Source organism: Lagopus muta, chromosome 2 (genome assembly GCF_023343835.1).
Source record: "Lagopus muta isolate bLagMut1 chromosome 2, bLagMut1 primary, whole genome shotgun sequence".
NCBI classification, from domain to species: Eukaryota; Metazoa; Chordata; class Aves; order Galliformes; family Phasianidae; genus Lagopus; species Lagopus muta.
In genome coordinates this window covers 94,052,851-94,069,267 of record NC_064434.1, presented here as the reverse complement: position 1 = coordinate 94,069,267, position 16,417 = coordinate 94,052,851, and the positions used below count along the sequence as shown (strand labels likewise).

The window sequence follows — 16,417 nt, the reverse complement described above, 5'->3', positions numbered from 1 at the left end:
TCCCTGAATTACTGGAGCACCTCCCCCTTCTCTGCAGAAACAACTGAAAAGCCAGAGGCCTTTTTGCCATAGCTGTAACTGGGGCAATGCTCTCCTCAGCCACACCAGGCATAATTAGAATTTTACTCATTATTGGAGAACAATGCCTTTTTTTGTTTTCATCCCCCAGAAAAGGAGAGGATATGTGCCTGGGAGAGAACTAGGCTGGGCTCCAGATCCATCTCCAGACAGAGCTTATTCAGAGATACTGGGAAATCAAGAAAGTTCAAGGTAGACCAGCATATTGCTTACTCCTCCAACCTCCTGCTGTGTCTCTTTGGTCTCTTTTCCCAGCCAGCCTCACTGAAACCAACAAGGCACCTAATGATTTTTTTGTTCACAGAGCCGCAAAGCACCATGAGGCACAGCAGTGCCAATCCTGGCCATGACAATTAGCCTAGGAAGAACTATGGCTGAGGCACACAACCTCTTCTCCACCATTTTCCTCCTCCAGTCAGTGGCTCCATGCAGTGATCTTCTAGTCTAGCAGATGGCATCCAAAGCCTGCATGGCCCTACTTGAAGAGGTACGTTGTACCTTAGGGGGTGAGGGAATAATAATGGTAACACATAAAAAAGCAATTCCTTTATCCAGAGCTGCAGCCCAGAAGTCAGACTGCTCCTGTACTCTGTAAAATCCTTCTACACTTAACAGAAGTTCATTTGCCCTTTTTAACTATTGCAAGGGGGCAGCCACTTAGTTTGGGCTGGAAACCTCAGTTTTCATCTTAAGCAATCTCACACAATTCCACCAAACATGAGAAGGGATCTCTTTGTCCTAGAAAGCAGTAAAACTGCTTCTGACAAGTTTTTTGCAATACCAGGCAAACTATCATTGGGAATACCAATAGCATCTATAGGAAAAAATTGACTCACCCAGCTGGAGACAATGTTTCTGGGCCAACCATCCCCTTCACCAGATGCTCAATCATCAGTTCAGGCCAGGACAGAAGAGTTCCCCAACAGGGTCCAAGCCTAATTCTTATGCACAAATTCCACAGAAATTCTGCTTCTCCATCATTTATCCCTATTACACAACTAGACTGGAATGCCCACCATTTCTACTTCCACTGGTTTGTAAAATGTTTTCCATCACATCGGAAAAATTGGAAGATAGTTGGATCAGCACAGTTCAACAGGGGGGCAAGATGTGATCTTCTTCCAGCTTTCAAACTCTTAATGTTGCAGAAATTGCTATTTTTTTTAATCCAGGATTATTTTTTTATTATTTTTAATATTTCATATCACTACAATGCCCCGCAGTTGAAATGAATATTATGTACTCTGATACATGCAAGGCTTGCACAGCTCACTGTGAAATGATAAAATTCTTGTTAAGAAATTATCTACATTCTGGAAGAGTGCCTAGAAGGATAGTTTTATATGAATATGTTAAGTGCCAAACATCAGTACCTGCTTTGTTTTTGTGGTTTTATTTAACCCTGCTCAGACCACATCAATCAGGAAGTCAAACATGCTTCTTACCATCAGCTGTATTTGAGAAAGAAGGGCAGCAACCAGAAATTGAAATCAAATTAGAACTCAAATCACATGTGACACTGTGATGAGAAATGTCATTGCACAACGTCAGAGGTTTGCCAGACTCATGCTAGGCACCTGGGAAGAAGCGAGCACCAAGGTGCAGGTGGCTGAGGTGGGAATAAGCAGACTTCTGGGGTTGTTCTAACAGAATTGGTGAGTTGGTAGCATTACCTGAGATTAATACAAATCTTCCAGAAAGCATTTTCTGGAATTTGGATGGTTCAGTCTGGAGAAGAAGAGCCTCAGGGGAGACCTTATCACTCTCTAGTACTGCCAGAAAGGAGGTTGTGTTGAGGTGGGGGGTTGGCCTCTTCCCCCAGGGAACAGCAATAGGATGACGGAGAATGGCCTCAAGTTGCACCAGAGGAGGTTCAGGCTGGATATCAGGAAAGATTTCTTCTCATAAGGAGTGGTGACGCACTGGCACAGGCTGCCCAGGGTGGTGGTGCAGTCACCATCCCTGGGGGGGTTCAAGGAAAGGGTAGATGTGGCACTGAGGGACATGGTTAGTGGGCATGAGGGGGATGGGTTCATGGTTTGTCATGATGATCTTAGTGGTCCTTCCAACTTTAACGATTCTATGATAATGCTGAAGGCAACTTTAGTCACAAGCCTTGGACAAGATACATCCCCTAACAACTCTGCTTTAACTCTAAAATAATGCACTCTCCCCATTTGCATTCATGCTCAACAAATCTGGTAATTAAAAGCAAGCTCATCCTCTGAGGCATGGGTTAAGTACCATTATGGTTCACACTTACTTATCAATAATTAGGATCAAAAGCATAAAGACATCCACTCATATCTGAAATACGTGATTTGGCAGCAGAGCAATAAGCAAATTAAATCAGACAGAAACATCCTTCAATTAATCTGGAGATTATCAAAACATTAGCAGTTTTGGATGTGAAAACACAACCTGTGCTTTTAAAAGTCTCTTAGGGCACTTAAAATTGCAGTTCCACTTTTCCTCAAGAGCTGATTTTGCCAATGTGAGCTTTCTGAAGAGCTGCTAGAAAGCTCCCTACTCCTGCACACCACAGCCTGCCCTTGCTCTGCTGCGCTGTTCCTTGTGGGAGGGGATCCTTGCCAAGGATGAGACATCAACCAGAGGTGCAGGAGGTGCTTCTCCTCTAAGAGAACAGCATGGCCTGTGTCTCACTGCACAAATGGGATAAGAAGGCTCACTGGGGAGAGCTGAGCCATGGGGATCCTGTTAATCTCAACCTCTGATTATTTTGCAGTACTACCTCCCTCTTCAATTGTACTAGAGCACATACTAGGACATCTAAAGATTCAGGAACAACTGATATCTCTTTGCAATGCATTGGCAAGCAATGCTTTAGAAAGGTGAGGTGCTGCTGTGCCCATCAACAGTTTCTCTGGAGCACTGGGCTTCTGGTCAGTACAGAGTCAAGCCTTCTCCTCAGTCCAGATAGCTGATAGATGTTCTCTACTCAGTCACTCCTGCTTAGTGGGTACTTCTCTGTACTTTCACCAGCAAACATTTGGGTACCGGATGAATGGTTGTGAGACATGTAGAGTCTTGGTTTTCCCCTGGAGAAGCACCTGGCAGCCACAGATTGTTAGCAGACCAACCTTGAGTTCCTAGACTGCTCAAAGCCCATTCACAGCGTCATTACCACTATATTCCTCATTAAAAACCTGATGACTGTTTCACTTGAACCTGAAAATAAAGACTGGAGCTTAAAGGAAAAAAAAATAATCTGCATCTTCACAAAGACATGTCTCTAAGCAAGGAATGTGTCTAAATTTACTTTTATTTATACCCTTCTGGGGACAAGTAGAGAAGAGCCTTTAATCAGGCTTGGCTGCATGATACACAAGCAGCTTAGTCACATGCTAAGTGAAAGCATTAGGGGTCTGAGTTGTCTCACTAGCATAAAAGAACAAATCTAGCATGCACAATATTACTGCATTGACAGTACTGTCTCTACAGTATAATTAGGCTTACTAAAGACCTTTTGGCTTGTTTTTAGTCGTGGATGTATGTGGATTTAGCAGCTGCCTAGGCTCAGTTTTAGTAAAATTATACCACAGAACTCAGAATGAAAATAAGGCAGAGTATGCAACATCAGCCTCTGGACTAGGCTGCTACAAATGTATGGAGCTCAGTCTAGGCAATTCTCCCTTTTGCATAGCAGGAAAACTGGCTCCTGAGAGAGACACTGCCTGCAGAGATGCTGTACGGCTGACACACTGGCTGCAGCACACAAAGCTGTCTTAGAGTTGAACCCCATCAGAAGGAAAAGCAGCAAGTCTGCAGTTCTTCTCACCCTCTCCAGCTTGCCCCATGGGGCTGGGGTGAGTCACTTGGATACAATGACTGGAATGGGAATGCAACTTCCTCTGCAAGGCTGCTGGTCCCCCCTCTGAGCTTCACCTGCATGCTGAAATAACAGAGCAGACCCTACCCTCCCTACCAGGCCTCAAAGAAAAAGCTCTCTCTACCAGGGACTTGAATCAGGCTCCCACTATTTGAGAGAGAACAGGCACTTCTCTTCCTAATGCATCCTCAGCCAGGTACTTCCCCAGCCTTAACCCCATCCTCCCCAACACATCCTCCAGATTTGCCAACATAACTTAAGGCAGAATTGCTCTTTTGCATTATTCTCAGGTGCACTGGTTGTTAAATCCCTCAGGTTGGACACCCCTGCTGCAATATTTAGCTGAATGGTGCTGATTAAGATAGCTGAGATGAAGCACGATAGCATTGTAGAAATTAGCTGGGCTTCTTATCTCAACAGCTAGTAATACCTCAGTCATTCCTGAGAAACTGTGAGGCACAGAGATCAAAGCATGGTCCGGATAAGAACATTTCTGGGAAACACAAGGATTTTTAAAGGACAGATTCTAGCTTGAGCAGGCATTCCACACTGTCCAAAGCTGGACGCTTTCCTTTAAACATTTCTGAATCCTCATCCTTTAAAATACTCTCAGAAATACAAAGTGTGCTTAACATTTATTTGATTGGTCTGCAATATTTTAGATATATTTAATGGATCAAGATACATACTCAACCTCTGTAGAATTCCAGAAGTTCTGTCTGTAACATTTTTACACTAAAGAAATCTGTGTCAGCATTCAGTGCACATCACTGTATTTAATTTTCAGGAAAACCAACATTCATTCCGTAGAAAGACGTGGAAAGAAATGGAAGAACAGCCTATTTCTATATAATAATCTCATTGATTTTCCTCTGCATGATGTATTTCTAAAGAACTGTTAGACTAAATTTAGGATCCAAAGTAAGAAAAAAAAAAGTTTGTTTGTTTGTTTGTTTTTTTTCTAGCAAACCTGAGCTTGGTCAGTCAATCATTAGGAAGAAAACAAAAGGATTCATCTGGTACATCATCTTACCAGCCTGATGCAATGATGTGCTGAAGTTCCTCAGAGCTATGTAGGCCACCTGCAGATTAAACAAAATTCATTAGAGAGGACTGAGAGTGGCTTATTAAGAAGTGAAAACAGTAAGACACAAAGCATTCGTGACGCCTACCACCATTTCATATAATCATTTAGATTGAAAAAAGACCTTTAAGATCACCACGTCCAACCATCACCAAGTCCACACATCTTTTAAACACCTCCTGTTGGTAAATACCACTTCTCCAGGCAGGCTGCCTGGGCAGATTGGAGCACTGCTTTAAGTCCTCCCTGCCATTTCACTATGCAGCACCAATGCTCTCCCAGCTTACATTTGCAGGTGCAATACAGCACCAGGAATCAGTATTCTCAAACTCTGCTAGCTGCTTCCTTTTATTCTGTTCCCTTCAGGGGCCATATCAAAAAGGTACACCTACAACCATTTCCAAATCAATCACATATCATTTTTAAAATAGGTAAGTCACCTACTCTGTTTGAAAACATTCAAAAGGTTAAAAACAAAGTAAAGCCTAACTGAATTTTACTTGGAGGAGATTTATTACAGCTACTACAAGGCAACAGAGATCCTCATTAGTACTGTTTACAGTGCCCAGCCATAACGTGACAGAAGAAAGACATGAAATTATTTATTCCCCCACAGCTGAGTAAAAATACCTACGCCTGAGACTTCAGCACAAAATTCTGACCTATTCACTTGCTTTTAATTATCTGGAAGCTGCACGCTCACAATTCATATGACCCTGCTAAGTAACTCAGCTTTAAGGCACCTCGTTAAGAGCTGGTCTCCTTCTAGCTGTGCTCTATAAATCAACAGGCTCTATACTAGAGACAATAAAACACCTGAGCAGGGGTTAGATCTTTGCACCTGGCTCAAGTCCACCGCTATTACAGCAAACTGGTATCTTTAAAGTGAATAACTGCAGAATTGGCCTTTGGTGAGAGGGGAAACTTAAATCTTAAAGAAGTGTTCCTAATTTTACCAAGCTCGGCATCTGCCTTCCCAGAAAAGTGAGTCTCTTGTTCCCAGAAATACCTCAGAGCAGAGGTACCTTTTGATGGTGTTTTCTGGTTCTCCCTTTTCTACCAAAGATTGGAAGACATGCTGGGCTGCACTAACTTAACTGGACATTTTCTTTGAACAAAGCCTAGTTGTCATTGCAGTGGTAAAATAATGGCGGCAGTTGAAAGGAGTCCATCTCTCTCAGGCGTGGGCACTTGGCTTTTTTAACATATACATGGTAACCTGGAGCCTGTTCCCTCAAAGAATGCACACTTGGCTGTGCTAACATAAGGATAAATTTTTCTTTACCTCTTTGAATCTGTATTAAGCGGGGTGTGCACGATCCCTTGGCAGAGAACAGGGGAGTAGAGGGAAAAATGCTGCCATGGCATCTTCTTGCTATGATCATAGTTAATGACGTTTCTCCCTGACCTGTCTTAAACCACGCTTACACTTTTATGCACTTGGAGTCCTAAAGTTCTCCAACACCATCAAGCCTGAAAACCTGGCAACATGTTGCAGATGGCCTTGGAAGGAAATGTTTTTTCTTTGCTTGGCTATGAGTAGAAAGCTCTGGTAGCAGGCACAGCACAGCTGAGTCTAATAAATAGCAAAGCCATCTTGCTGGCTTTTGTTGCAGGCCCCTATTAACACTGTAAGACTGCAAGAACTCAAACTCTATCCCCAGCCCTCCTCTTCCAGATAACAACAAACTGGAAAACACACCCCACCCACAGCCATCTTCCTTGTGCCACTCGCTGTTTGCAGTGCCTTAGCAGGGCTGCCTCCAACCTCTAGAATATACAGTAATCAAGGATGTTTCAGCCATCTCTTCCCAGACTAAAACCTCCAAAGCCTGGCTGTCTTATCCTAGCAAGCACTTCTCTTTTCAATTCTCAAGATTCCTCTGTGTTTACTCCAGAGTATCGGGTCATTGAGTGACTTGAAGCCCAGGATAGCTGCAGCAATCAACACTGGGACGTTTAAACTCTGCCAAAAATCATCATTACTTATTTGTGCTCAAAAGTCAATTTATTCTCAACTGAACAGAACAGTACCAATGTCAGTCATATTATTAACGTACGAATAAAGCCTTAAGCTCTATGACAAGCTTGGGACTCTTTCGAGACACTACCTGATGCTAATAACCCAGGAAACAATCCTGCAAGGTCCCACTGGAGCCACTGCACACACTGCCTGTGCATGAAGGTCTGCCCAACAGACTGCCTGTCAGCCTTATCTCATTTTATAAGAATCACTTACTAAATGGCCAGTGAGTTACCTGTTATTTTTCATCTGCACAGCACTACCCCATGGAATAAAAAAACCACCAGGCCCAGAGCAATATTGGTCCAATAGAGAGACACAGAACCAACGGCTCTGAGCTTCAAATTCCAATGAATGTAGGATTGCTTGTCCCAAGAGCTTTCCTTCTAGCCAAAAACAGCTCAGCGTCCCAAGGGAATAGCCTGAACAAATGGTGATATATGGACAGCCAGTGTAGGTGATCTGAAAAATCTCTCTAGGCTTTGAATGCTGTGGCTCAAGGAAAGCTTCCTCCAACCAGCAGGTGGTCATAAATCAATGGGCAGGTTTCTGACTCAGCAGAGACAGCATCCCCTTACATGACACTGACAAACGAGTCTGTTAGATGTGCTTGTGCTACAATGCCTTTTGTTTAGCTTTCCCTAAAATTTAAGTGCATAAAATACTATTAATATAAAGAGGAAGACAGGCATGAAATGAAATAATTCAGATGCAGTACTTGATCACAAAGTCGTTAATATAATACAGAGGAAAGCTTATTCAAACAAAAAGCTCCAAAGTCCTATTGCAAAGCAATAGCTGGGTGTTATGTAGGTCAGTTTACCCTGAGCCCATACCGTGTCTGCTGCAAAGAAAAGCTTAGCTGTATTCTTTGTCTGCTTCCAGGAAAGGCTCAGGAATTGTTCTGCACTGCAAGCCCATCCCAGACCCTGCTTTTAGCACAACTGACCCAGAAAATCACAGCTACTGGTGCCTCCTAACAAAGTCCTCACCCTAGATGCTTTGTTTTATGGCTGTTAGCACACACAGCTGATGTGTTTATCACAGTGAATCCTGCTCATTGACTTCATCCACTGCCCAAGGCTTTGTATTTGTTACTTGATGGTGGACAAATGGGGAAGAGTCATCCTGTTGCCACAAAATACCAGAGATCATGATGCTTCCTTCCCCAAGGTGTTCTCTGTTGTTGATGCCCTTTGTCTGGCAGTCCTTGGAGGTCCCTGCCACAAGGTCTTAATATTTCTCCTTTCACCAGCTCAAGTATCACTCTGTTTCTTGTTTCCCCTCTTGAATACAGCACAGTCTGCTGACTTCCTCCTGCAGCTCCTCCACCCACTGCCTGTGTGACTCCATCTGAGCACACCTGGCACAGGTGAGGCTCCCACCATCCTGCACAAGGAAGGGTGAGCTGCAGGGGTTATGGCCCTCTGCTGCACAGCAGCCTCACCCAAGGGAAGCTCTGTCTGGGTGGCTGCCTTGACTTCTTCCAGACTGGCTTTGTAAGCTGTTCTTTTGGACAGCAAAAATCCAGCTCTACTTGCCTTGCTGTGTTAGAGCTGTTGTGTTTTGTTGTGGTTTTTTTTCTCCTTCTTCTTCTCACCCAGTAAATCAACAATATGACTGCAGAAGAAAGTTACAGGCTTATTGCTGGAATTACACCAATTTGTCAGTTCTTCATTATCTCAGTGGTGTCTATTTGGAGAGAGCAAGCAACTATTTTAATACTCTTGGCGTTCTCAGAAATCATTTCTGGAGAGAATTTCTATTTGCATTAGTGTTACTACTCTGCATGGTTACTTCCCACAAGAAATATGGACTGTTTTAACAATGAGCCAGCCACCATTTTTCCACCCAAAAAGCGGCATGCAGTCATTCAAGGCTCATTTCTTTGGACCCATTTATTAACTATGTTCTTTGGTTTGTAACGGTGTTTCATTTTTCTTCTATCTACGCTCTGTGTTCCTATGTGAAACTTTTAAACATCTTTTTAAATATCTTGTCACTGCACATACTAAATCAGTTTTTAAAGCAAAGATGTGGAAAAATCTACCGTGGCCACTTTTGTCCCAAAGGTCCATGACAGTCCTCAGCTCCTTCTGTCTTCTACAGTTGGACTCAATGGATCCCCTCTATAAGTTGGACTTGATGATCCAACTTGGGATATTCTATGTTTCAGTAGGTCCAGGAAGATTCCTAAAGCAGTTTAGAGGGTCTTGAGATGAGAGAAGGATGGCATTTTGAGGGCCCAACCTCTGAGGGATCAGAGCATTGGCTTGACCATGTCACATCCTTACCACATTCCACACCTACCCTGGGCTACAGCTGTCAGCCTCTCTGCCCATTTCTGCTCCTGCCTGTGTGTCCATACTGCCATGCACCTTCCCCTGGGAGGCCCTCCTACACCTGCTGACTTGGTATGTGCTTCCAGAGGGTAAGGGATGCTTATCCTAGCCTTCTCCATGACACAGTCAAAGCTCACATCTCTGTCTGACAGCACTTAATGAGGTCTTGTTCCTGAATACATCTCAGCAGAAGTGCTCAGAGGACAGATAGTTTGGGGTGGGAGACCACGCTCCAAAACCTGGAGGTATGTGAATGGCGAAGTACTGGAGTTTTTTTCTGATTATTTGTCCTTGCAGACCAAAGAAATCAGAGTTCTTTTTTCTTGTCATGTTCCATAGCTTAGCCCTTCACTGTTCAAGGATAGAGACACTGTCTGGAAGGACTCATTGTGGAAGACACGAGGCAGTGACAGAAGACAGGCAAGGGAAACATTCTCAGTCCCAGTTCTCTGCCCTGTGCTCTTCCATGTAAACATAATAAAACCCCTAAACTAAGAAAATTAAATCAGCCCCCCCCCCCCACATACACACACCTCCAAAACAATCAAAAAGATGGAAAAACGTAGAAGTGAGTCCACAGAGCAGAGCCATTATGGGACTTCCAGCAAGCTGATTGTTATTGTAAAATCACCTCCCTGATGATACAGGAGAAATACATCTTTCTCTCATTCTGTGTGCTATCTTTAATTTGCTGTTACAAGTCACAATGGTCCGTCTGCAATAGAGAAAATTGCTGTGCGTTCTGCAAACTACCATGAACAATAAGAAGCAGTTTAGTCTCGCTTATTCATCATATCCCCATGACCTTGAGATATTTAGAAAGATAATGAAAACACCTGAGACCTCCAAATCTGAGAAGCTCTATGTACATACAAATGGCCTTTTTTTCATGAGGGGTATAGTTCAAAATTAACGAGATATCTATGATGCATACTAAAAAGTGAGAGCAACAAATAGCCAATAAAGAGCATTTCCTAGCATAGAAAACTAGGTCATATCTAAAGCCATGGTTTTTTCCAAACTTGAAGTCCTTCTGTTCAATTTCTCATCCAGCCCTTTCCATAAATAATCTTCTAGAGAAAGCAAAGAGCTCTGTTTCCCCTCCAAATGACGAAAACATCTTCCTCAGCTTGCTCTTCACCCCTGCAGTTTGTTTGAACTCCCCACTGACTCCCACGTATTTGACACTCCAATGCCCAGGACTCCCTGCAGGAAGCCAGAGTGGCTGTGGTCCATGCAGCAGCCATCCTTCCGCAAAGGGAGCAGAATCCTTACGTGCACGGAAATTCCAGCCTGTGGGAATTGTGTATGTATATAATGAATCTTTAGGGACTGAGTAACATCTATTTGCTGTTTGTCTGTGTCACCAACAGCTTTCTCAGAGCCCTTGCTGGGAGCAGGAGCAGACTCTGAAGGGATGCTCAGGGTTTGCATGCCGCACGTGCCCAGCCTCTGAGTGCATGCTTCTCGCCAGTACAGTGAGCTTCTGTGGCAATTTCCTTAGCTTGAATATCAATCGATTGACAAAATACCAGATTATGGAGTTTGACAGAGTGAAAAAAAAAAGAAAGTGAAAGGATATACTGAATTTTCAAGTAGGATCTGATCATCTCATCTGCCTGCAGTTAAGATTGTTTTTACATACCAGTACTTTTCCATCTCTGACATTTAAAAAAAAATCTCTCATCAGTCTGGTTTGCTGAAAACAAAATGTTTGGCTGAGCCTCTCCTTTTCCAGCTATATGAGATTTTAGAAAAAAATACTCATTCCTTTGTGTGTCAGGATGCAAAAATAATTGTTTACTATTTCCACTTCTAAAAGATTGGCTGATTTTCATTTTAGAGTACAGCATTGCGTATTGCCTTTGAAGTGAGTTAACCTTCTCCCCAGTAGAGCGCTGGTTCTGACTGGGTTGTGCAGGGAAGTGGTTTAAGGAAAGGGTAGATGCAGTGCTGAGGGACATGGGTTAGTGGGCAATGTTGGTGGGAGGTGAATGGCCGGACTAGATGATCTTAGAGGTCTTTTCCAACCATAATGATTCTGTAATTCTAAGTTCCCATGACAGAGTGGAAAGACTTTTAGAATCTCGTATGTTTTGTCCTTTCTATAGACATAAAAAGATGAAAGTTGATTTTTCTTTGTACGAAGTCTGTGGAGTTTGCTGGCAATCAAAAACCAGGGCTTTTGGTTCAGGTCTTTTGGGAGCATCTGAAACACAGGGGCTGCGCCTGTGAACTGCTGCTGTAGAGCAACAACAGTTTCTTGCTAGTGACTGAGATGGATGGAAAAGCCTGTCATTTATAAGGTTATGTTAATTTAGCTCCACTAAACCTCTCTTGGGACCAATAATATTGATTTAGGATTTTGTTCTAATGACAGCTGAAAGGTGTGAGCCAGAAGAATTGTCTGTGCTTTGCCAACTGCTTCCCCCAATTACTGCCTGCAATAGCAGCCTGGAGCAATCACTCCTTTTTCACCTTGAGTCTCGGGACAGGATACTGAAGGGAACTGAGCTGTCTCTCTGCTTCCTGCACCATGGCACCCAGTACCTCACTCCCATGTGGTGATATAAAGGGAAAATGCCTGCTGCATGTACCATGCTACAGTTCTTGACATCTTCTGAAGGTAAAATTTGAGCTGTATTTTCAAATGAAAATTCTGTCCTTAGTAAAACTGAATGTAAAATGACCACCTGGCTCATGCAAAGTGTTTACCTTTATGCAGTATAGAAGTTATGAAGGAAACAAACAAACAAACAAAAATGAAATATGCAAACTTGTCCCGTGGAGACAAATACCCAGAATATTCTATCTTTATCAGGTCAGCTTGAGGGATATCTGTTCATACCATACACAACTGCACACATTCCCTTTCTTCTCACAATTAAAGGAGCTGAAAGCTGTTTTCCTCCAATCTCTGAGTCCAATGGGCATTTTGGGTTCCCCACTGGCCTGAGGCAGCACTGCCCTGGCTCCTTCACAAGGCAGTATCATTCCTGAGTGGTGTAAGTGGGAAGTCCCACTGGAATGACCTCTGACTGAGTCCAAAATGCCTAAACATATTCCCTTTTGTGGACCAAGATGTCTTTACGTTTTGATAGTGGTATTTTTGTTTGTTTGCTTAATGCCAGAGTGTGTTCTCCTCTTGTGTTTTAGCTTAATGGTTTCATTTGCCATGTGAAATGGTTGCAGTGGGAGCACTGGACGTGGCACTCCAATCTTCTCTGATAAAAGAAACCATCAAAGCTCTTATATTTAACCCTTATCTTCATGGGGAGCTGGCTGAAAGCAAAAGCTCAGCAGGTCTTCAGTGAAACAAAGGATCACAGACAAGCTACAACCTTGTGTCCCAGTTGCTTTACACCAGTCCACTTTTCAAAGAACTCGTAAACCCCAAATATCTGCTCTCACAGCTGATATATCATCTGTGCAGCAGAAATAGCTGCTGCACATTTGTGTGGGGGGCCTGATGATATAAATAATTTCCTTAGGAAGTTTTCAATTTTACAGTATTTTTTTTCTTCTGAAACCCCTGCTAAGGTGTTTGATGCTGTCTGTGACTCTTTCCAAAGACACATCTCTTCTTTGACAAGAAGTATTAATCCCTTCTGCATAAGAAGAAAGTCTTGCAGACATTGAAATAAGTATAACTGGTGCAGAGCTGCTTGGCTGATACTGCAGAAAACCAACGGCTGTGTCTTCCCTTTCATCTCCGCTCAGAGGTCTAATGCTGATCTCTTTAATGCCACCACTGCTGACTGCTTTCTTGCTAATGAAACCAGCTCATGGAAGAGAAGGGGAGAACTCCTTACATAGTTTGGCTGCTAGAAGCACAGGTGACCATCTGTGATCATATCTGGAAAATGTCCCTAAAAGTCATGGGCAGTCCCTCTGATTTTAACACAAAATATGCTCACTCCACTCTAGTTTGTCTTTGATTTTTACAAATAGGGAAGAACAAAAACTGGATTCGCCTTGCACAGCTGAGGATTGCAGGCTTACCCTGATGCTCAGATAGAATCATAGAATCACAGAGTCATTCAGGTTGGAAAATACTACCAAGATCAGAAAGTCTGTCCACCAACCCACTTCCACCATGCCCACTGACCATGTCCCTCAGTGCCACACTTCATGGTTCTTAAACACTTCCAGGGACAGTGACTCCACCACCCCCCTGGGCAGCCTGTGTCAGTGCCTCACCACTCTTTCAGAGAAGACATTATTCCTAATAAGGACTTATTTTTCCTACTAAGCAATTTTTTTTTGTAATAAGAATTTTTTTCATAATCTTTCCTAGGTTTTATGCCACCAGATTTTCCCTATCAAATATATCCAAAACACACTGACAATCATTTAATCACCTGATTTAACTAGTGGAAACTCTCTTTGCTCCAGAGACCTCCCCAGAATTGTATTGAAGTATGGAGGAAATGACTAGACTGTGATCATACTCCCCAAAGGGCTGTTAGGAAGAACTCTCATGTTCAGAAAATACAACACACCCCTTTTGTCTTGCAGGGCTTATTTATATATTTCACAGGCTATTAGCTGAGGAGCTCTAGGAAGCTCCGGATCAGGAAAAAAAAACAGTCAGTCATGTCTTTGTTAGATAAAAAGAGCTCTTCGGGACCTAAAACACATGCTGCCCAAGGCCTGTCAAGGTTACTGACCCTGAAAGCCTAGAAATCAGCTGCTTAATAGAGGCAGTGTTACCTTCTTCAAACAAGGCTTTGCATGGTTCAGCTCAGTGGCATTGTGCAAAGACACAGCTCTGATCATGTTGGACTTCATCTCATATTGCAGGATTTAAGCTGTCACCAGAGATGGTTCACAAGCAGCACTTATTAAAGATAATCCATCTCTTCCCATGGAGGCACATTTGGTCTGATATTCACACTGCTGGCTTTCATCCCTCGTTTGTCCTTCGTTTCTCAGAATTGGTACCAAAACTGGCACAGTTGTGACAGTACTGCAAGTCTTACCACAATCTCTCTACACACAGATTTGGTAAAGCAGCAGAAAGGGATCTGAAAGCACTGACAAATGAAAGGGGGAGATAGCACTGCAAGAAGAGCTGGAGCATGGCAAAGAGGTTGTGCTAGCCCCAGGTGTTAGAGAGAAATTTAGGGTAAGAGGTCTGAAATACAAATCAAACTCACAGCAGGCACAGGCAATGGCTCTCAGCTCCCTAGTTCTCTTCCCCAATCAAAATGTGGCCTGCAAGAACCGACAGTTTGGGACTGAAAACCAAAGGCAAACTTCAGTTTTCTCTTGCAGTGCAGAAGGTTACAGCAAAGCTCTGCAAGCACTCTGCTGAAGGCTCCTTTCTTCTACCACCCTGACCTTCTCCTCACACTTGGAAAAAGAAACAAAATTTATCAAGGGGTTCCAAATTAGTACAAACTGAACAAGAACAAATACACTGAAAAATGTATTTTCAGAGTCTGTGCTCCATGGGACGGGAGGGTAGGACTGTCTGACCAAGTGACTTTTCTCCTGTAGAAAAGCAAAGCATCACTAGTAGGGGATCAGTGAAGCTTAGGTCAACCTGATCCCAGTCTTGAAACAAAGCGAATAAAAAGGTTGAAGACAACCCTAGCCTGTTCCACCACCCTCCAGTCCTGTTGCTATGGAAATTCTCCTTTTTTTCCCCAGAAATTCTGATGTCCTTGGAAGACAGGATACTCCTAACATTTATTAAAACATAGTACCTTCACTGACGTATAGAGCTTTTTTTCTCTTTGCCCCTCAGCATCTTGAGCACCCCAGCACTCTTGACACTCTACACCTTTTTCTGTTTCACTGTCACTCTCAGAAGAAACCTTGAATGCAGTTATTTGAGCTAATGTATTTTTAGGCATTTAGAAATCCTTTTGAAGCTGTGGACCTCAGTGGTTTCACTGTACTGTAGCAGAGATAGGATGGCCTATGCCAACATAGCTGTCAAAACAGCATGAGGTAAGACAATGCCCAAGGCATCAGACACACATCAGGCAGGGCCAGGCTCTTTGCTGGTATGCAGTATCCTGCAGCCCTTCAATGCTTGCAATCCTTGCGCTCCCATTCTGTGCACGGTGTGCTTGCAATGAGATGGAGCTCCTTCCATGTCTTGCTAGGAGAGCAGCTCAGTGTCACAGCTAAGTTGAAAGCCTGCAACTACAAAGCCAGGGAATTATTATCTGGAATATTCCTCTAGGCTACTGAACAGCTTTGCTTATTACTGCCCTAAACGTGAGAGAAAAGAAGGAGGGAATCTCAGCCTATATACTTGAAAAAGTTCTGAGTAATTAAGCTTAGTGTAGCGTTTGGATGAACAATGTGCCTGTCCTGGCACAGGAGACACAACCACACGTGGAGAGCATAGAGCAGGATTCAATCAGTGCATGTCGTGCCAGCAGGGAAACGAAGTACAAAAGATGCATTTTTCTTTGACAATCCCAGTAAACTCTTGTCTGTATCTTTCTGCCTGTCTAGCCTAAGAGCTCATTGTGCCAGGAAACAGGGGACAGTAGCAGCCTGAGGGGAAACATGGTAAAACTCAGAAAGCTCAGACCTAAGGGGGCTCCTGGCAGCATGGCCCAGCTACCCTTCCTAGGATTGTACCAAGAACATTTGGGATAGTGACATAAGTCATCTTTGTGCCATACCCAACTCTACATACCCTCCTCCACAGGAGGTCTGTTTTCTCCTCCTTCTCACACAAGGATATTCCCACCCTCATGTATGGCAGTGTGTGTTTTTTGAGTGCAGCTTGCACAGTCCCATGCTCTCCTGCTGTTGACAGCTGGCAGCTGCTCCATGTCGTGGCTGGAGTACATTGGAGCCCTGCAGAAGGAGCAGGTGAAACATTTAAGGGCCTTTATTCCTGGGAGCCTCGTCTTGGTTTACAGCCAGAGCTGACAAGACACTGCCGTTGATGCTTGACCTGACAAGCATCAGTGATTCTTGTCTGTGACTATTATTGCTTCAATATAAAACAGCGGGAAGATTAAATAACCTTTTGAAAATGCAGCCAGGTATGCTGCTAGGTTTTGGAACAG

General features: G+C 43.4%; 1 long non-coding RNA gene across 1 annotated transcript; it reads right to left on the bottom strand.

Annotated features, from left to right (window-relative positions):
• Positions 1-2,837: 2,837 nt before the first annotated feature.
• On the bottom strand, positions 2,838-5,300 carry LOC125689941 (uncharacterized). The gene is made up of 3 exons (XR_007375458.1): positions 5,137-5,300; positions 4,962-5,010; positions 2,838-3,267 (listed from the first exon to the last, which is right to left on the bottom strand). It is a non-coding gene; the product is annotated as an uncharacterized LOC125689941 (long non-coding RNA).
• Positions 5,301-16,417: the final 11,117 nt, after the last annotated feature.